The sequence below is a fragment of the Balaenoptera acutorostrata genome, chromosome 4 (genome assembly GCF_949987535.1).
Source record: "Balaenoptera acutorostrata chromosome 4, mBalAcu1.1, whole genome shotgun sequence".
Taxonomy (NCBI): Eukaryota; Metazoa; Chordata; class Mammalia; order Artiodactyla; family Balaenopteridae; genus Balaenoptera; species Balaenoptera acutorostrata.
Window position 1 is genome coordinate 38,352,799 of NC_080067.1, and position 21,701 is coordinate 38,374,499.

The 21,701-nt window shown below is 40.3% G+C and overlaps 1 long non-coding RNA gene across 2 annotated transcripts in view; it reads left to right on the forward strand.

The window, feature by feature from the left end:
- The window catches only part of LOC130708168 (uncharacterized), a 41,466-nt gene extending 26,969 nt beyond the window's left edge, over window positions 1-14,497 (forward strand). The window contains exons 3-4 of one of the 2 annotated variants that reach the window (XR_009008271.1): window positions 9,055-9,174; window positions 10,243-14,497. This is a non-coding gene — a long non-coding RNA (uncharacterized LOC130708168). The remainder of the gene's footprint in view (window positions 1-9,054; window positions 9,175-10,242) is intronic. The other variant, XR_009008270.1, reaches the window with a different exon arrangement.
- The last annotated feature ends 7,204 nt before the right edge of the window (window positions 14,498-21,701 follow it).

The window sequence follows — 21,701 nt, forward strand, 5'->3', positions numbered from 1 at the left end:
TTCCTTTAGCATTTGTTGTAATGCTGGTTTGGTGGTGCTGAATTCTCTTACCTTTTGCTTGTCTGTAAAGCTTTTAATTTCTCTGTTGAATCTGAGTGAGATCCTTGCTGGATAGAGTAATCTTGGTTGTAGGTTTTTCCCTTTCATCACTTTAAATATGCCCTGCCACTCCCTTCTGGCTTTGAGTTTTTGCTGAAAAATCAGCTGTTAACTTTATGGGGATTCCTTTGTACGTTATTTGTTGCTTTTCCCTTGCTGCTTTCAATATTTTTTCTTTGTATTTAATTTTTGATAGTTTGATTAATATGTGTCAGCATGTTTCTCTGCGGTTATCCTGTATTGTACTCTCTGTGCTTCCTGGACTTGATTTTTACTATTTCCTTTCCCATGTTAGGGAAGTTTTTGACTATAATTTCTTCAAATATTTTCTCAGACCCTGTCTTTTTCTCTTCTTCTTCTGCAACCCCTATAATTCGAACGTTGGTGGGTCTAATGTTGTCCCAGAGCCCTCTGAGACTGTCCTCAGTTTTTTTCATTCTTTTTTCTTTATTCTACTCCCTGTCAGTTTTTTCCACCATTTTATCTCCCAGCTCACTTATCCATTCTTCTGCCTTAGTTATTCTTTTATTGATTCCTTCTAGAGTATTTTTAGTTTCAGTAATTGTGTTGTTCATCAATGTTTGTTTGCTCTTTAGTTCTTCTAGATCCTTGTTAAATGTTTCTTGTATTTTCTCCATTCTGTTTTCGAGATTTTGGATCATCTTTACTGTCATTACTCTGAATTCTTTTTCAGGTAGGTTGCCTATTTCGTTTTCATTTATTTGGTGTTGTAGGTTTTAAACTTGCTCCTTTGTTACAAATTTTTTTGTCGTTTCTTTTTTTTTTACTGGGTGGTGCTGTATTCCTGTCTTACTGGTTGTTCAGTGTGCGATGTCCAGCACTGGAGTTTGCAGGCAGTTGGATAGAGCTGGGTCTTGGCACTGAGTTGAGGACCTCTGGGAGGCCTCACTCCAATTGATATTCCCTGGGGTCTGAGGTTCTCTGTTAGTCCAGTGTTTGGGCTCGGAGCTCCACCACAGGAGCTTGGGCCTGACCTCCGGCCTGGGAACCAAGATCCCGCAAGCTTCGTGGTGCGGTGAAAAAAAAAAGGAAGGAAGAAAGAAAGAGAAAAAGGAGTGGTACAATATCAAAGAATAAAAAACAAAATAAAATTAAAAAGATAAAAAATATATTAGGGAAAATAAAACTATAATGGAAACAACTGCAACAACGTAAAATAAAACCACAACAGAAAAAAGAAAAAAAGGGGAGGGGGTGGCGAACAAGCCAAAAGGAGAGAACAATAACAAAGTATAAAGAATAAAATAAAATTAGGAAAATAAAAGATTTATTAGGAAAAATAAAAATATAAAAGAATCAACAACAATGAATCAACAAGGTAAAACAGAACCCCAATCTAAAAGAGGAAAAAAGAAAAAAAAAAAAAAACCTTGGCTGTGGGGGCGGAGCTTAGGCAGGGGCAGGGTTTAGGGTGGGGTGGGAGGGGTGACGTTCAAGCGTGCGGTGGGTCCTCTACTTAGGACCTACGCAGAAGGGGAGAGGCAGCACGTCGGAAGGAGGGCCTCTGGAGTGTGGAGTTCCCGAGTTTGGAGGTAGCGCCCTGAGTGAGGGTGTGTGGGTGGGGCTTGGGTTCTGCACGGCAGGAGGGAGGCTCCAAGGGCAGAGGATTAGGCCCAGGAGCCCAACAGGCTTCCCGGTGCCTACGTGGACAGGGAAAGCACTGGCCCTGTTCCCTTCCATTCTGCTGCGTCCTTCCCCCACCATCTCCCCCAGGGTCTCCCCCGTCGCCGCTGGACCCCTAACCGTGGGTGGGTCCTGCTGGGTATAGGAATTCCATCCCTCCCCCAGCCACCCCTCAGGGGTGCCAGTCCCGGAGGTCCAGCCTTTACTTTTGCTCCACCTTTCCTCCCTCCCATTCCCTCCGGACCCACACGGCTGGAAGGGGCCTCGGTGGGCAGAGGATCAGGCCCCGGGATCTCAGCAGGTTCCTGGGGGTCCAAGTGGGCAGGGGAAACCTGGCCACACTCCCTTTTGATCCTCTGCCCTCCCAGGGGTTCCCTAATTTACCCCTTCGGGCGTGGGATCCCTTCCCCTCCCCCAGCCGCCCCTCAGGGGCGCCAGTCCTGTCCCGCCTCCACTTCTCCTCCCCCCTCACTCTCCCCACGCCCCATGTCCTACCCGGTCGCTGGGGGCTTCCTCCCGTCCCCGTAGGTGTCTGTGGTCCCCCACTGGTGCCTGGTAGGGGCCCTAGTTGTGCAGAGACGCGAATTCCACGTCCTCCTAGTCCGCCATCTTACACAAACTAATTTCTAAATGAGTCTAAAATAGGTGTTCATAACCTGGAAACTGTGGGCCCTTGAAGAAGCCAAAAAGACAACCAGACGTGCTTCTTGCCTTCATGAAACATTCCTATTTATGCATTATTTATACTCTAGGCCGTTTGGCTATCATTTCTGAATTATTCAGCCCTCAACACTTTGCATCATGTTTGGTGCTCAATAAATGTTGGCTGAATATTAATAGAGGAAGGAGACCAAGAGTTTTAAGATGCTGGGGAGAAAAATAAATAATAAATGTAGTTGGTCACGAGTGAACCGAAAATAAATGACTCACTGACTGCCAATATGGGAAGTTCTTATTGGAGGAAAGCAGTACAATTATTCAGCAGTACAGGGGCGAAGTTATTAAGTTTAGAAAGAGCCCAGTTGAATTTGTATTTCTTGGGGTCCTTTCAGATATCAGCATGGATTTATTTATTAGTCAGGTTAGTTTGATGTCCCAACCAAGGGAGCTTAGATATGATGAAGGAGGGGAGAGCAGGACAGTAGTCTAGGGAGACAAACTGCAGGCAAGAGCAAAATTTGGGGAAGAAACATTGCTGAAAATAACTCCCCACTGGATACACTGGCCAAACGGAGGGTAAAAACACTCTAACTCCAGGATCTTTGGGTCTTTGGAACATGGAAATGAAACCTTTAAAAAAAAAAAAAAATCTCTTTTTAATGGAAATGAATGTTAAAAAGCTAATTTTTTTTTAACACTTCTTGTGATATGAGGTACATTTAAAAAACTTGAGGAAAAAAAAGTCCTAAAACAAGTTTGGATCAGTTTAACTTTACAATGTCAGTTTAACTTTATATCAGCCTTGGGTCTCCTCTGAGTTGACTTCTCAAAAGCAAAATCTACTTTGTGTAGTTAGGTTAGAAACTGTGTTAACACATACTATTTTAAAAGAATCCAGAGCCTCAATGAAATTAGAACTGTAATGGGATCTAGGGCATTATCTGTAACATTTGAACAGCTTTTCTTCAGCAGGCCTGCTACATAGCTGAAATAAATTCCTGCAGAAGGTATTGCAGGATCTTTCTGGTTAAGTGCACTAAACTTCGCTTAAGTGTTCCATGCTGATACTTTTTTTTTTTTTTTTTTAGCAAATAGAAGTAGAGAGACCAGATTCCAACAGTGGCCGCCATGGCCCACTTTTGAATTCCTGGCAACTAAAGATTGTTTGATAAGTATCTTCAGCCCAGGTTACAAATTCAAAGGTTTTCTTCAACAAGGGTAGAAAACAGGCACAAGGGTTTATCTTCTATCAGATGGCACAGCTGCTATCTTCAGGGCTGGTGGAGTCAATGAGATTAGGAGAAAGGCAGGTATTTAGATAAAGAAGAGTTTATCAGAACAGGAGTCTTACCAGTGGACATTCAATCTAGCTTTTAACAATCCAAAAAGAACTAGTCTAATCGGCCTTTCCCAGCATTACTATGTGGTCTGTTAAGAGAGCTGCATATGGTAATGATGTATCACAACATTCTGTAGATCAAGATCACAAGGAAACTTTGAAATTAATTCATCAAGACAGTGAAATTTCATTTGATCAATATCTCCTTTTTTCCCCTCTTTAAATAAATTCTTATTCCTGGTCTTTATTTTATGGTGGTTACTTCTCTTGTAATGTAACTCTACATAGGGTTTTGAAAAGTGACACACTCATTTTCAGTCACGACTTGTTTAAAAAGTGAATATATGAGGCGTATTATAAAAAACTATAGACCCTTATACCTACAAATATAGATAATTTAATACATTTCCTAGCTCTTTCTTTTCCTTAACAATTTACCTATATAATTTTTACATGGTAATTGATATAATTGTCAGCTTTTTTTTTATATAACATTACTTCGCATCTCTAAATGTGTTCATATTTTAATTTCTTAAGTTACATTGTAATCTACAGAAATAATATAGTTTGTTAAAATGTTTCTGATTGCAGGCTCAATTTTTACAATTGATAAGTGAGTAGATCTAACAATAAGGATAATTCTGTATATGTTATATTATTAAGGAGTCTGTATATCCTGACACTATCATAGGAAACACTGTTTTTTCTTTGTAAAGAAGTAACTCAGAAGCACAAGATGTGGTACAATTATACTGTTGTTTTGATTAATCATTTTCTTCTGTGACAATTAACTCAGATTGTAAGCTTTAAGATTATACAAAAGGAAACACAGGAAGATGTAACTTATCACAGATCTTTAATTTGCTAACAGTTATAAGTGGGCCACTGGAGACAAATTATAATGGGCCTTCATCTCATCTTTTTCACGAAATTGTGTTTGGCAGGCTGTTCTGACCCTATACCCATTGCCAATGTTTTTTTTTTTTTCTTAATGACCAACTATTTTCTCTGCAACAGAATTTGTTCACTCTAAGTCTAAGGTGGCTGGCATCTTCTAACTAATACTATGAGGGTCACACATATTTAATAGATTGAAAGGATGGTCTTTTATAAAAACTAATTATTTACATGTGTTGTATAAGAGGGAGGATGGAGACACTCCATGGCACTAATAGTGTGAGCTTTCTGAAGTCTTCATTTTTAAATCTTCTCTGACTAACCAGTAGTAATGATTCCTCCAGTGATTTGGGTGTGCTACTTCCTCATTCCTGTACGTATAGAACAGCAAATAGTTAAATAGCAAGTTCTACAGGCAAAGTGCTGTTGTAGGCACTTTACTTACATTAATTATTTAATCCTTCCAACAACACTGCGGCAAGTATACTATTAATAGCTCCATTTTATTGATTAATTGGTTGATTGATTGATTGCTATGTTGGGTCTTCGTTTCTGTGCTAGGGCTTTCTCTAGTTGTGGCAAGCGGGGGCCACTCTTCATCACGGTGCGCGGGCCTCTCACTATCGTGGCCTCTCTTGTTGCGGAGCACAGGCTCCAGACACGCAGGCTCAGTAATTGTGGCTCACGGGCCCAGCCGCTCTGCGGCATGTGGGATCTTCCCAGACCAGGGCTCGAACCCGTGTCCCCTGCATTAGCAGGCAGACTCTCAACCACTGCGCCACCAGGGAAGCCCCAATAGCTCCATTTTATAGTGAGGAAAATAAGGTATAGAGAGGTTAAGTAACTTGCTCAAGGTCACTGCTAATCACGGGGGGGTAAGACTCAGACAGTCTTGCATCAGAGCCCATGTTCTTCACCATATGTGCAGCATCTCACAGGCCAGGGCAGGAAACTGGCACACACAAGACATCATGCTATCTTTTAATATTGAGTAAGAGAGGATTAATAAAAGATCAACATTCATCATCTTGAAATGGAAAAGTAGACAAAAAATTGGGGAGAGAAATTCATCCTAGGTGGCCACTTATTCAAGTCAGTATCTGTGCTCTTTCCTCTTACGATTACAGCTTACACTGGCACTGCATGGAATGTCATATATCATCTTTAAAAATTCCTCTGAAAATATGTCTTCTACATAGGAATACGGTGTTTCCCTTACACTTGGCAGCTTGCATATTTGTTTATGGTACTAAGTCGTTTTGCAATTCCTTAAATCATTTTCAACCTTTTGAGAAGGCGGGGATCATTAGTCTTAGGGTCACTTCAAAAGCAGCTATCTGTCAAATCTTTGGATATGATAGAACATGGGTCAGTTATCTACAGCAGGGGCGAGGGCAGATGAGGGGAGGTAGGGATCTGGAGCTACAGGCCCCCGTGGGGCTGATACAGGCAGGAAAGAAGTTCTTTCTGGCCAGTGGATTCCAGGAACGCAGGAGCATGCGATGTTGTGAAGAGAAAAGAGCATGGGATTTGGAGCCAGGAGGCTTAAATCTGAGCATTGACGCAACAAACGCTAACTACATGAGCTCATGTGCGTTATTTAACTTTTCACTCTTCTGGATTTTTTTATGGCTGTTAGGATTAAATAAGAAAATAGATTGTGTGCTCTGTGAACTATAAATTATTAAATACATTTGAGCTAATTAAAAAAAAAAAAAGATGGACAGTGGGCACTAAATTAGACAATCAAGCTGAGCCTGAATCACTGATGTGGCATAATAGCGGTGTCCTAGCCGGTGGTCAGGTGCCACGATGGGTAATCCAGATCTGAGCGAGAGTCGGAATCTTAGATCTCAAGGACATCTGTGAGCAGCTGTCAGAACTCCAGCCTCTGGGCTGGGGTTCAGGCAGAAAGCCCCAAGTTTAAGTATATTAAGATGCTAGGCAAAACTCTGGGTATTTAAATAGGTCGTAACAAAGCCACTGCCCAGATACTGGATCATAATGTCATCTGTGAGAACAGCAAGGATTCCTTGAGTCTGCATCCCAATATTTGGCTAAAGTGCCACCAATCCTTTTATCAGGCTCTGACCATGGGATGTAATGGCTGCCAAGTCTGGGAACCTGATACTAGTCTCCCAAACTAATGGACCACACATGATTCTTGGATTACAGAAATAGAGACAGCTTCAAGGGGGTGGAAAATGAGGACTCAAAGGTGACTTTGTGGTTTTTAGCCAGGGTGGCTGGGGCCACAGATATCTCATTTACAAAGGTTGCTAAGTTGGGGTCCAAAGGTGAGAAAGAAGGGAGATGGGAGAAGAGTAATATTCTGGAAAGGCAGGATCATGGTTGCATAGTCATGAGTTGCTGTTGATACCATACACCTAGAACTCAAAAGGAAAATTAGGACCAGAGGTGTGAGTTTGAGACTGTTCACACAATAGTTGCCTCTAAGCCCTTGGAAAGTGTTTAGTTTCCTGGGGCTGCCATAACGAATTACCACAAACTAAGTGGCTTAAACAGCAGAAATTTATCATCTCACAGTTGTGGAGTCTAGAAGTCTGAAATCAAGGTATCAGCAGGGTTGGTTCCTTCTGAGGGCCTGAGGGGAGAATCTGTTACATCCCTCTCTCCTGGCTTCTGGTAGCTCAGGTGTTCTTTGGCTTGTAGATTGTATTTTCTTTGTGTATTCACATAGTCTCCCCTCTATTCATGTCTGTGTCTGTGTCCAAATGTTGCCCTTTTATTAGGACGCAGTCATATTAGATTAGAACCTGCACAAATGACCTCATCTTAACTTGATCCTTTGAAAAGACCCTATTTTCAAATAAGTTCACATTCACAGGCACTGGGGGTTAAGACTTCAGCATCTTTTTGGAGGACACAATTTAACCCATAACAGAGGAAAGATGGTTCCTAGGGAATGTAGAATAAGCAAGGAGGGGGGTGAAGTAAGGCCTTTGAACTTGTGAGCATGAACAAAGGCATAGAAGACTGAAGAAGGAGATGTAACTATCTCATGGAAATAGGAGGAGAACCAAGAAAAATGTAGTAGCCAAGAGAAGGAAAGTTTCACATAAAAAGGATCATGATTTTAAATGATAGAGAAAAAATTAGGCAGTTGAATGAGGACTAAGAAAACATAGCTGGATTTGGTGATCAGGAGGTCACCGATGTCCATTATAAGAAGTGTGTGTGTGGGCTTTCCTGGTGGCGCAGTGGTTAAGAATCCACCTGCCAATGCAGGGGACACAGGTTCGAGCCCTGGTCCAGGAGGATCTCACATGCCGCGGAGCAACTAAGCCTGTGCACCACAACTACTGAGCCTGTGCTCTAGAGCCTGCAAACCACAACTACTGAAGCCCAGGTGCCTAGAGCCTGTGCTCCGCAACAAAGAGAAACCACTGTAATGAGAAGCCTGTGCACCGCAACGAAGAGTAGCCCACTCGCTGCAACTAGAGAAAGCCTGCACACAGCAATGAAGACCCAATGCAGCCAAAAATAAAGTAAATAAAAATTTTTTTTAATTAAAAAAAAAAGATGAATTCAAATTTGAAAAAACAACAAAAAAAAGAAGTGTGTGTGACATAGTGTTTCTGGGATACCCCCCATGGGCTCTGTCTTAGTTTGGGCTGCTGTTACAAAGTATCATAGACTGAGTGGCTTATAAACAAAACAGTTCATTTCTCAAGTTCTGAGGCTGGAAGTTCCAGATCAGTTTGCCAGCATGGTTGGTTCTAGTGAGAGCCCTCTTCCAGGTTATAGACTGCCAAATTCTCATTATATCCTCACCTGGAGGAAAGCAGAGAGGGGATGCGAGCTCTCTCGTGACTCTTATAAGGGCACGAATTCCACTTATGAGGGCTCCACTGTCATCACCTTATCTAATTCTAATTACTTCCCAAAGGCCCCACCTCCTAATACCATGACATTGAGGGGTAAAGTTTCAACATACGAATTTCAGAAGGACACATTCAGTCCATAACAGACTCAAATCTAAGCTCAGTCATTACCATGGGGGATGTTGGCACATTATTTAAACCCTCTATGTCTTAGTATTCTTATCTGTAAAATAGGGATGATAATAATAGTTTCTACCTCATAGAGTTGTTATGAAGATAAAATGAGCTGTGCTTAAAATAGTGCCATGTTATTTGTGTGCGTCAAAGGACACTATCAACAGAGTGAAAAGGCAACCCATGGAATGGGAGAAAATATTTGCAAATCATTTATCTGATAAGGGATTGAGTAGGTTTTAATAATTACAGGTATTCGATTTTTAAAGCCACTTTGCTTTTACAAAAGACCTACATTAGTACCCATTTTTGCTAACTGAAAAAAATCCGAAGAGGATTTTCCTTTTTATGAAAAAAGGCGAAAAGTGAAAATAGCATGCAGTGTTTGTTTTGCAGTAGCCCTTACAGACGCAACACATACCTTGAACTGTGCAGCGGTGAGAGTGGCGCCACCAAGCTCCTTTCCTGGGAACTACACTCAGCATTTCAGCCTCAAGCCACAAAGCTTTGAACTGTGTAAGTATCTCTGCTTTATCTCAATTTAGTCTGTGCATCTGTTAGCAAGAAGTGTCCTAAGGCAGTTGCTTTGCCACTTTACCCCATTTTAGCTTAACATTTGGATATCGGGGGGAATCTGTAATTGCAACTAAATTAGTAGCATTAAAGGCTCTTAAACTTCAAGATCAAATATATTTCAAGTATTATGAAAATTAATGTTTAGATATAGAAGTGTTCCTGGCCAAAACCAGAAATGTAAAAACAGTTATCATATGTAAGTACCCCAAAATTTAAAACTTTGATGGGGTTATTCTGAAATTAAATCTGAAGAATTAAACTAAGCAAATGGGAAAAAGAAATGAAAGCTCTATGGCTTTAATTATTTGTGTACTCTCATAATTTTGCTAAAATATCTTTTAATTGGAAAGGTAATTAAGATATTCTCAGCTTCTTAGTCAACTCAAACAAAATAAGTACAGTCCTGCCTTTTTAGTAATTTCACAGTCTTTGTTTATTGAACTGTGCTATTAAGGTTAAGTTCTCAAATTAGTTTTCAGAACATTTCGTAGTTGCTGCAATATGATAAAACAATGTTAAGCTTTCCATTTTTAGATATAAAGGGCCATTATGTATTCAAATGTTTATAGAGGTAAAACAAATTTTATTGGGCAATTCACAATTTAAAAAACACTTTGCATTGATGTGTTTAAAAAAATTAGTTTCCCCCAAATTTATCATTTCATGCTTATTTCATTTAGTAGGATAATAGATTCTTTACTCTCACTCTACTTTCCTAGGATTTAGATACTGGATGATCCCGCCAGATTTTAATTTCTAGCTAGGTATGAATGGAAGTTCAGATTATCCGATGAGATTAGTAATTAGATTTATATTTTCTTTATATAATATTCTAGTAAATTGAATGCTGGCTCCCAAAGATATCAGATCTTAATATCTGGAACCTTTTCTTTACCTTATTTGGGAAAAGGGTCTTTGCACATGTGATTATGTTAAGAATTTCGAAATGGGGAGATTATCCTGGATTATCTGTGTGGTCCCTAAGTGCCATCACATGTATCCTTACAGAAGACATGCAGAGGGGGCTTGAAAATTACACAGAGGACATATGAAGACAGAGGCACAGATTGGAGTGAAGAAGCCACAAGCCAAAGAATGCCTGTAGCCACCAGAAGCTGGAAAAGGCAAAGATTTCCCTCTGTAGCCTCCAGAGGAAGTGCAGCCCTGTGACACCTTGATTTTGGCCCAGTGATGTCAGTTTTTGAACTTCTAGCCTCCAGAACTGTAAGAGAATGAATTTCTGTTGTTTTAAGCTACCCAGTTTTGGTAATTGGTTATAGCAGCCACAGGAATCTAAAACAAATATAAACTTTTACAGTGGCAAATTTTCACCCAGTCACTTTAATGTTGCAGGTAGTTCTGATGTTTCCACAAAAACCCTGGAGAGGAATAGTCCTATGAGTTGAACTACAAGAATTCTATTTTTAGGGAGATATAAAGAACTAGAAAAGGAATGTTGCTGACATGATGATTCAATAGAAATGGTATCCAATTGCATAAACTATTTCATTAGCCTTTAAGGTTTCTGTAAGGCCAAGAAGAAACTTCATAAATGTTAGAGAAATAAACACTGATTGAGTATTTTAATCTTCTTCCCATTAATTACTTAAAAAGTTATTTTTCTAACTATAAAGATAGCATAATCACATTGAGTAACCTTTGCAAAATAGGCAGGAACAAATTCACATAAAATCCTCAATACAACTACTGTCATCGCTTAGTTATAATCACTTACATTCACTTTCTCCTTTTAAATGGTAGTAGTCATTTAATGCCTACACTATTGTATATTGATTTTTTTCACTTAATAAATATGCAACTTTTGCTATTGTTACTTAGTCTTTATAACTGTTTTTTTTAAAAAGATAAAACAGTTTTAAAGATAAAACTGAGCACGGGCTCAGTAGTTGTGGCTCGCGGGCTCTAGAGCACAGGCTCAGTTGCTCTGTGGCATGTGGGATCTTCCCGGACCAGGGATCGAACCTGTGTCCCCTGCATTGGCAGGTGGATTCTTAACCACTGCGCCACCAGGGGAGCCCAGGGCTGGATAATTCTTTGTTGTTGGGGGCTGTCTTATGCAATGGAGAATGTTTAGCAGCATCCTGGTTTCTATTCCACTTGATGCCAGCAGCTTTCCCCTCACACAGTTGTGACAACCAAAAATGTTTCCAGACATTGCCAAATGTGACCTGGCAGGCAAAATATCCCCTGTTGATTGATAATCATTGTCATAGAAGCTAAGTTCAATCATTGGACAATCCAATACTAAAATCCAAGTTTGGTGCTTTTTATCCACTTTTAATGGTCTTGTTCGACCATTTCTATGGAAACTTTTGAACTCATGGTAGTAAAATGGCTGCTGCATCTCCAAGTGTCACATATACATTTCTGGCAGGAGAAGATTAACAAATAATGAGAGGCAAGAACACTCCTCCCAAGGAGGCCATCTTTTTATTGAGAAGGGATGCCCTCCCTAGTGATTCTACCTACATATTATTGGTCAGAAGTGTATCACGTGGCCACCTCTAGTCATGGAAAAAGCTAGGAGTTCAAATTCTTAGCTTTAACAGCCTCTATAATAGAGCAGGAAGAAGGGTATTTGTGAATGGTTTTTGAATAGCCCGTCCACAACATTTGCTAAATTTCCCATTCTAGTTCACTTACTTCCCTGTGGCAGATGGGATGGGCAAGAATTTGGAAGCTGCTCAAGATGTTTAGTCATATCTATGTGAGGTCTTACTGTGCTGTGATTTATTATCTAGAAAGTGCTTCATGAAATCTTTTCCAGCTGATTGGTTTGGTGATTTTTTTAAAATTCTGTTTTCTCTGAATTAGGAAAGTGTATTCACTCATGGACAAGTAGTGTCATTGAAAGGACCCAGTTAATTTCAGCTAGAAAGGTCACTACTTCAAACCAGCAGTGCTTTTGCCAGTTGTAATAAACATGCCTATCAATTCATATCATCCACAGGCCAATGTTTAGAAGACCCATATCGGTTTCATTTCCCATCCAGCAATATTCAGCAGTGTCCCAAAGTGCTAGGTGCTAGCTGCATCTGAAGATGTAGAGGATGTGGATACATCAGACATATAATAAGGACACAATACAAGCAGCAGAACAAATCACCACCTAAAAGCAGAACTGTTTGTTTGCTTATATCCCAAGTAGCTGAGAAATTTTAATTATGCACTTTTTCACTTTTCCATTCAAAGAAACATGCCCCTACCCAAATGGTGGGGTTGAACTGTATCTCCCCAAAAGATACATTGAAGTCCTAGCCCTGAGTATCTGTGACCTTATTTTGAAATAGTGTCTTTGTGGATGTAATCAAGTGAATATGGGGTCACTAGGGTGGGCCCTAATCCATTATGACTGCTGTTCTTCTAAGAGAAGAGACGTAAAGACATCTAAGGAGAAAACCATGTGACTACCCAGGCAGGGATTGGACTCATGAACGATAAGCCAAGAAACACCAAGGATTGTTGGAAATACCAGAAGCTAAGAGAAAGGCATGGAAAAGATTCTCCCTTAGAGCCTTCAGAGAGAGCGTGGCCCTGAAGACACCTTGATTTCAGACTTCTAGCCTCCAAAACTGTTTGAGAGAATAAATTTCTGTTGTTCAAAGCTGCTCAGTTTGTGGTACTTTATTATGCAGCCCTAGGAATCTAACTAATACACTAAGTATGAAAAAATAGCAAGTCCTTGCTAACTGAAAAATAAGTAGTACCTTCTATTAGGCTCTTCAAAAGATAATTTTAGACAAGTGCTTCTATTCTTCATGTATGTTCTCTTTCACTTTATTCGAGTGGTCAATTTCCCAATGCTAATTTCCTTTCCTTTGCTTTTATCAAATGACAAGATCCTTTCCAGATCGAACTTCTTTCTGGAAGAAGGGCAGATGTGAGCCTGGCAGTCAATATCAAGGGAAAGGTGGCAATGGGAAATGGAGAGTCTTTCCTTCTTTGTATGATTGCGGAGGGTTTGGATGCTTGCGAGAGAGAAAGACTTCATCTAAAACCCTAACAGAATGAAACCTCGTAATGGATTGCATCATAGTTGAGTATCTGTGTTAGTTGGGGTCCTCTAAGAAGCAGACAAATTAATATTAGATGTGCAGAAAATGTGTCAGGGGAAATGCCTGAGAAGGATAAAGGGAAGGATAAGAGAAGTATCTGGAGAAGGCAAGGAGAACCTTCCAATCATAATGCTGGTCTGACTCCTGTGAAGGGGACAGAAAAGGAAGGATAGTTGGATAGGAAGAGTCTCAGTTTTCAGCACAGTTCCAAGAAATGTTCAGCCAGATCAATGGGACATCTTATATCTAAATTGCCCATCAGGACAGTCCTGCATCCCAGGAATGGGCTTGCCCAAATCCTCCCCATGCTCAGTCACTGGCCAGGAGCGCTCATAGGAAATGTAGCCTGAGATCAGATGTGGTGGTGGATCCAGAGGAGCAACATCTGGGCCCTCAGTCAACCATGCTCCCAGCAGCAGGAGATCTGAGCACTGTATTTTCAAGGCCACGACTCTGTTCAAAACCAGAACAAATTTTGAGTGTTGCCAAAAGATCATGAGAGGGCTGGAATTCTTGAGTAATAAGCAACTCCAGCCTGATACATTTGCTGGCTCCTGAGATGACAGTTCCCGTTGGCAATGGCTGGTCAGAGACACTTTTCTTGTTTGCCTACCTCGTGTTTCCAGGTTCCTGTCAGAGGCTCCCAGCTGTGCTTCTTGCCAGCAGCTCTTGCCCAAGGCATCTCCCACTGAGAAAGGCTCTGTGGAAGCAGGTCTTTGGTGAGCCCCACCCTGGGCTGCATAGTGCCTAACCTGACTGCAACGGCTCCAGGTATTTTCTCCCAGCTTCAGGAGTGGTTTGCTCTGGCAGTGGTTCCTGGTGCCCACCACCCCTCCTTTGCTCTCATTGTTCCCCCTGCAGGACCCTCCTTCCTCCTCTGCCCATTCAAAGGCTGCCCAAACTTCAAAGCTTAGCTTAATTCCACTTCTTTCCCAGAATTCAAAAACATATTGTATAACCTATTCATTATTCAATCAAGGATTTCCTTATTCATTAACTTTTTTTTTTCCCCAACAGAATTTCTTATACTTTAATAATTGATACAACCATAGTGGGGAAAAATTGGCATCACCTAGTAAATCTGAACTTGCACATACAACCCAGTAATCCTACACCTAGGTATATAGCCCACTATATATCCTAAATATATACCCATAACTTTTTCACAATTAAGAGATATATATAAGAATGTACATGGCAGCATTGTTTGTGAAAGCAAAAATTGAAACTACTAAAACCCACAAACAGGAAGTTGGATAATTCTGGAACATTCACACCTGGATTACAATACACATAAAAATGAATAAGCCATAGTTATACATGTCAACATGGATGAATCTCATGAACTTACTAAAAAGGGGGCAGGTAACAAAATAATACATTGTTTAAGGTTACATACAATCACATAGAGTAAAACTATAAAGAAAAGCAAGAGAATAATTCACACAAAATTCATTATAATGGCTACTTAGGGAGTGAGGAAAGAGGAGGATGCAGTTTTGGAGGGACATACGGTAGGCCTCAAAGGAACTGGTCATCTTCTATTAAGTTGGGTAGTGGGCAAATGGGGTATTAGTCCTTAATGTACATATGTTACACATATTCCTTTGTACATGAAATAAAGTTCATACACAAATTATTAAATTTAGTGTGCATAATAATTCCTGTTTAAAACATATATTAACAGGACCAGTTCTCAGGGAATGTGTTTCAGCAGGTCTGGGGAGTAAGGAGAGACCTCAGGTTCAGCTTTTTTAAACAAGCATCCCAGGTGCACCTGCAGGTAATCCATGCAGGGCCATGGACCACCTTATGAGAAATACTAGATTGTTCTTCCTGAGTTATCAAGGTTTATACCAAATGTTTATGGACTTTCTCAAATGAAATCTTACTTAAAAAGAAAAAAAACAGTTTGTAAAAAGGATCAAAACAAGGGGGTTTTGGTTAGTGTTGGGAAGGAGGCCCCAAGACTTGATTTTTGGTTCTTCCTCTCCCCACTCCGACTGCAACCTTGGAAGCAGCTCTAGAAGTCCGTAACTCTATGACCAATGGCAAAAAAACGTCCAGTGTCAAGCCCATTCAACATAATCAAAATAAAAAGAACTCATTATTTAGGGTTGACTAAAAGACAAAGGCAAGCTGGGAAATAAACCTTGGGTATATTTTAGCCAGAATTTGTAAAATGTGTTTACTAGTATGACTTGATTATGCACCCAATTTGCATATGTGGAAGCACCATGTCTAACACATAGTAGGTATGCAATACAGCTTAAGTGAATAGGTACCTGATACATTCAGAACCTTCGATAAAATAGGATTTAAGGCAAGAGACATTATTCTGTGATTCTAAGTTTTGGGTGCAATTCACCACATAGTAGTAGCCATAATTTCTTCCACTGGAATGCTTCCAGGCAACAAAAGTAATGGATTTGTTAAGGTACCCACGGCAAACCCCAGCACCCTGAACACCTGCTGAAAGAAAGAATTTTCTAGTTACAAATGTACTTTGAACATGCTGTCTAGAGCAGATCTACTCTGCATGAAACATGTAGCCAAAGTCAGAAAGGAATGGAATGGAATATTCAAATAGGGAAAAATAGGTGGGTGGTTACATATTGGCGTAAATGGAACATCATGTAGAGAAATGTGTTCTTTCTCTCTGAATTTACATTTTATACACAAATCGTATAATTAATACTAGGCCATTATTCATTAACTTTTCACATGGGGCCTATCTTATTTCTCTAATAATGCATATGACAAATTCTTAAATATATGAGCCACGATAAATACTTTTCTACAGGGCTAAAAAAAAATTTAGAAAAACACTGACGCTGTTGATATTATTCAATAATATCCAATGAATATCTGCAATGACAATGGGTCTAGTCACCCAGTAACTATTCCTGGTTCCCTAGCTGCTGACATTGTGTCTGTTTCCAGACCCTTATGATTCATTGTGAGTTGACAGTACAGTATTCTGAATGTTAAGAAGTATTCCAAATTATTTTCTAGTCAAAATAATTTTGCAAATACTGGATAAAACAGTTATATATATTTTTTCTGAAATATATTTTGGGGCCTTTAATATGGTTTTTTTTGGCATTGTGAAGTTTAAAGAGTTAACAAAGTACGGAGCATTTACCAAATTTCTTTGACCACAGAGGTTTTTTTTCCCCCCCATGAAACATGTTGAGAGACTAGAACTATGTATTTTTGGAAATACTGGATTAAATATCTAATCTTCCCAGGGGTGGTTTTCATTTTGATGGGAGATTCTAGAAGACCAAAAAGACTTCATGACCTAAAAGAGTGACACTCTAATGGTGGAATTTCAGGCGTTAAGAAAGTCAGGAAAGTTATGAAGAGGAGGAGAAACTATTTTGGCATGGGTCTAATGTATCCTGCCTGATAACACTGCCCCTCCAGTGACCTCATAGAAGCTCTTATTAAGAGCTCCGATTTTGCAGCATGTCATCCTGATTTGGATTCAAGCTGAATTGTTCTATTATTCACAGACTTCATGTTATCACTTGCCCCGCCTCTCCCCCACTTCAGAGTTGCACTCCTTCCCTGTGAAACTTCTTACTGAGCCTAGAAAAGCAGCCTGAGAAATTGCATGACTCCTCCATTCTCAGAAATGATATCCTTAGTTTTTAGCCTAAAATCAGGATCCTATCTTAAGAGAAGCCATTGCCTGTCTGGTTGGGGACACTTCAAGGTTATCAACTCAACACACGTCCACTGAACAACCAAAATGTGCAAAGTCCTGTGCTTTATGTTTGCCTAATGTCATAGTTTTCTCTGTTCCTTAGGAACAATCTAGATTAATGGAACAAACCTAAATTTAGTAGTCTGATTATTTAATGTTTAACCAAATGTCATGATCTTATTTAGAATGCAAAATGAAAGCAAGGTAATATCTTTGTTAAGGTCTCCACTAAAACTATTTTCTATGTAAGTTGTACATATAATTGGGTCATGATCTGTCCCTAAAGCTTTCTGCTTCAGAATATTGTTGTGTACTCCATTATTAAAAACTCTGTTTAGAGATGTGGGAGTCTCTTGTGGACTATACGCTTAACTATTAGACTGTGATCATCAATTTTTTATGGATTACCCACTGTCAGTAAATGTTAATAAATGTGGTTGATATATTCATTTTAAATAATCAATATTAAAGAAATTTCATGGATGCTTTTCTAGTATGAAATTGTTATTTCCTACTCTTTCGAAGACGACATTATTATTACCACTAATGTAATTCCCTTTCCCAGGGCTCAGTAATGCCATATAGCCATCATTTCACTAATTTTGCTTCATTATAAAATTTTTCAGAAACGGGGCAGATGCAATTATCAATATTTAATGACAAAGAGATGGGAAATAATCAAGAGTTTTTTCTATAATTCATAATAGGCAAACATATTAACTGACCTTGGCAATGAAAAGGTTATTTTCTCTCCTTTTTTGTTTTTTCTTTTCCCCGTTGGGATAATGTGTTGATTACTGAGCTTAGACTGGGCTTGCCACCCAGTGGCGTCTCAGTTTTGGATTTATTTTGGCCATCTTGGCCTGGGTGTGTCTTGGGGGAGGGAGGATCTGTGAAGTGGACCTTGCTGTGTAGGCAGCTGGAGAGAGCCTGGTGGACAATAGAGAGGACCACATGGGTCACCCCCCCAGCCAGCCCTGGAGACTAAGTCGGAGGCCTGTGAAGAAAGAGAAGGAACTGAAAGAGCTGTTTTAACTCAAGGACTGGTGAAGAACCAGGAGGTAGGCCCATTGCCTGAGTGCCCTGGATGAGACAGGAACCATGTATTTGTTGACTCTATGTCCTGGTTTTCCTGGGATAGGTCAAGTCTATTCTTCTGTCTTGGGATAACTGTTAATCAGAGCCCCCTCTCACTCTCAAAACTGTTCAAACTAAGAAAATAAATTATATATTCACCCTCAACATAGAGTGAGGCAGAAAAGAGACTCTCTCCTTGGTGAACAAGGAAGGAACTGTGCACCTCTGAGGTCAGAGGGCTGAAGGGAAGGCAGGGACATTTTGCCATCTCATGGAGGGCCTGGGCTGTGGTGACCAGTGTCCCCCAAATGGCTTTGTGGGTGCCAGGCATCACTTAGAGGCTGCACTGGAAGAGCGTGAGCTGATCTGTTTGGGGACACATGGAGTGTTGTCCTGAGGACTACCTGAAATACTGAAGAGAGACTTGTTAGGAGGGAATTTTTGTCATGTGACCTCACTTGATCTCCAGGCTGGTAAGGCAGGGGGAACCTAATACAGGGCTTGGCAGTAATCACAAGGGCCCATATTAATTCTAAGAATTTATTTGTTTAATGCATTCAGCAACATTTTGGAATGGGTATGATTCAGTCACAGTGAATCTTAAGTAGTTTCCCCAAGTTAAATGGATCTAAATAATGCTGAACGCTTTATCAAATAGTAGAGTTCAGCAGTTTATCAGTCTGGATCTGGGTCTTTTGAAATCCTGCGGCTCCTGTCTGAGGCAATCACTCAAAAATTCTCAGTGATGGCAAGATGCGGATGATGACTAAGTTCGCTTCCAGGTGTGGAGCCAGTTTGAAAATAACTATAGTGCATTTTTGACTGATTAGCTCATGCTCTCACTTTAACATGATCATGTCTGTCTGACTTATTTTTATTATGTTATATAACCAAAACCTTTCCCAACACAGGAATAAAAATAGAGAGAACTGCCATAAGTAGTTATGCATTATCTGTTCTAGGGACGGTTTCATATTTTGTTGGTTCTCAGAGAACTGCCTTAAATTTACTTGTGCTTCATTATAATAAGGGTTAAAGTCAAATTACTACCCTCATTTTTGGTTTTGGTTATTTAACCTTTGGATTGAAAAGGACATTTGCATTAGTGCTCTGAATAAGTTAATTTTAAAAAATCTCAACAAATCTAAAAGAACTGATGTACCTCCCCAAGTTGAATAATCAATTCCTTTCCTTTCCCCACCATCGCTACTTTTTTATTGGTATATATAGGATGTTTCCTTATAATGCATTAATAAAAAGGCTTTTTTTCTGCTTTTCCACATTTTTTTTATGCATAGGGTTCGCTCTCTTAAAGAAAGACACTAAGTTCTTTTAAATGTTTTAGCCCCGACAGCACAATAACTAACAAATATAGGTATTTATGAATGTCCTTTGTATTCATGTACTTTAATTTTATATTGTATTTTGTTTCTTGGGGCAATGACTCTGAATAGTATGAATTATTCTATTTTTAAATAATCTGATTATTTTGTTTTCCCAATGTTTTTAGTATGTTTAATTCTTCCATATTTGTGTATTGTATATTTACATTACCCTTTTTATTTTATGATGTCCTAAGTAGAGGAACCATTTTTATTATTGAATTTTTCCATTGTAAGCTCAGCTTTTTCTTTTTTTTTTAAATAAGAAAAGCAAATGTGAAAAATGGTTGTTTAGCACTGACTGAATTATTTGGGTATAGAAATGATCTGACTATTGCATCTTTTGAAAATAAAAATGATCTAATTATAAAAAATACATTCCTCAGACCTTTGGCTTTTCTTCCTTACCTACAGTAACCTGTCCAGCTATGCTGTTTAACACATCATCTTTCACCTTCTCCAGGATCTTCCTCCATGAAACAGCTCCTTTTTCCTGAAATAATCAACTCTCTCTTGACTGGCCCCTTCCGTTCTACCTACAGACACCATCAACCCTTCCTTATTTATAAAAGCAAATGAAAGCAAACAAACAGACAAACAAAACACCACCATTTTCTCCACTGTCTTGCAGCTTCCTTTACCTTCTTTACTACTAGATATCTTGAAAAAGCCACCCTGGGCTACTTTGCATCAATAACCTCTCTCTTATCATCTGACTTGCTCCTGTCTCAACTGCCCTTGATATCTTAAAGGTCCCCAGTAACAGACAATTCTCCGATGTGCTGCTACAGCCTCCTCAACCTGTCTGAGCACTTGATGATTTAATCACATCCTCCCTTTCTTAAACCTCTGTTTTCCTTGGTTTATTTTGATGTGGTCCTGTTTATAATTGCTGTACCATTTTGAACTATCACCACTGCCCCCAATGCAATATGATATATTCATCCAGACTCTAGTTCATCATTTAGGAAAAATAATAATTCAGTTATGTAAACATCTAACATCAGGATATAATACAAATGGCATAGAATTATCTGCCTTTGAACACTTTCACCATCAAAGTTCCTGAAAATTAAGTTGAGGTCAGCAAGCCTTCTGGTTTTACGGCTGGTACCTTGGGCCCCAAGTCCCTAATGCATCCCATACTAGAACTTTCAGTGATTCAGTGGCAGAGTTAGCACAAAACTACAGGTATGTGGTACAATTTTAGTCATCCCATGAGCATTCTTATCTGTTATTAAAAAGAGAGAAAGATTTAAATGAAGCCTATCTGTGACTGATGTCAGCTGAGTAATAAGGCAGTGTATCCTTTTAGAAACATTTCAAAGTGATTTAAAGGTTAAGAGCTACTTCTTGACACTTCTGATCCTCTACACATTGTCTGGCCTTGGCAGCCCCTGTACTCATACACTCTGATGTGCTTCAGAATGTATTTCAGCAGTCTATCCTCCTCTCCCTCTTCTCTTCCTAGATGGTTATTCACATTCTTTTACATTATGTTTATTCAGTCAGCATTTACTGAATGCCTACTAGGGGTGAGTTCCTTTACTAATACTGAATATATAGAGATTAATAAGACACAGCCTTTGTTCTAGCATGTAGTCCATTAGAGGAGATGGACACAGTCAAATATTCATGAAAAGACACAGAGTTCATGTCTCCCCACAACTACAGCACCTGCTGGATGCTGGTGGGGGACCCTGATGGCCAAGGAGACGGGAAGAACCCCCAAGTGAACTGGTAGGACATGGGGGGACTGAGTGGGGAGGAGAAGTGGAGGCCAGACAGGATCGGTGCCCCTGAGGGGTGGCTGAGAGGGGGGAGGGGTTCCCACACCTGGAAGGACCCTCAGGGGCTCAGATCAGGGGGGGAAGAGGCCCAGTGTTTCCCCTGCCCAATCGGCCAGGGAAGTCTGCCCGGCTCTTGGGCCAGGTCCTACGCCCTCAGACGTCCTCTCCGGGCCAGGTTGGTCCTGGGGGCGTAGGAGGGAGTCCAGGAGAGAACAGGGGAGGCAGGTGGGAGGGGCCCTCCAGGACCAGAGGAGGGGGAAAGGAGCAGAGGGCGTTAGCCCCACCCACTGGGGCGTTAGCCCCACCCAGGTTGGGGGGTTGGGGGGGAGCCTGCTGAGCTCCCAGGCCGGTTCCACGCCCTCCAAAGCCCCCTCCAGGCTGCATGTGTCCTGGGGGCATAGGAGGGAGGCCAGGGAGACCAGGGGAGGCA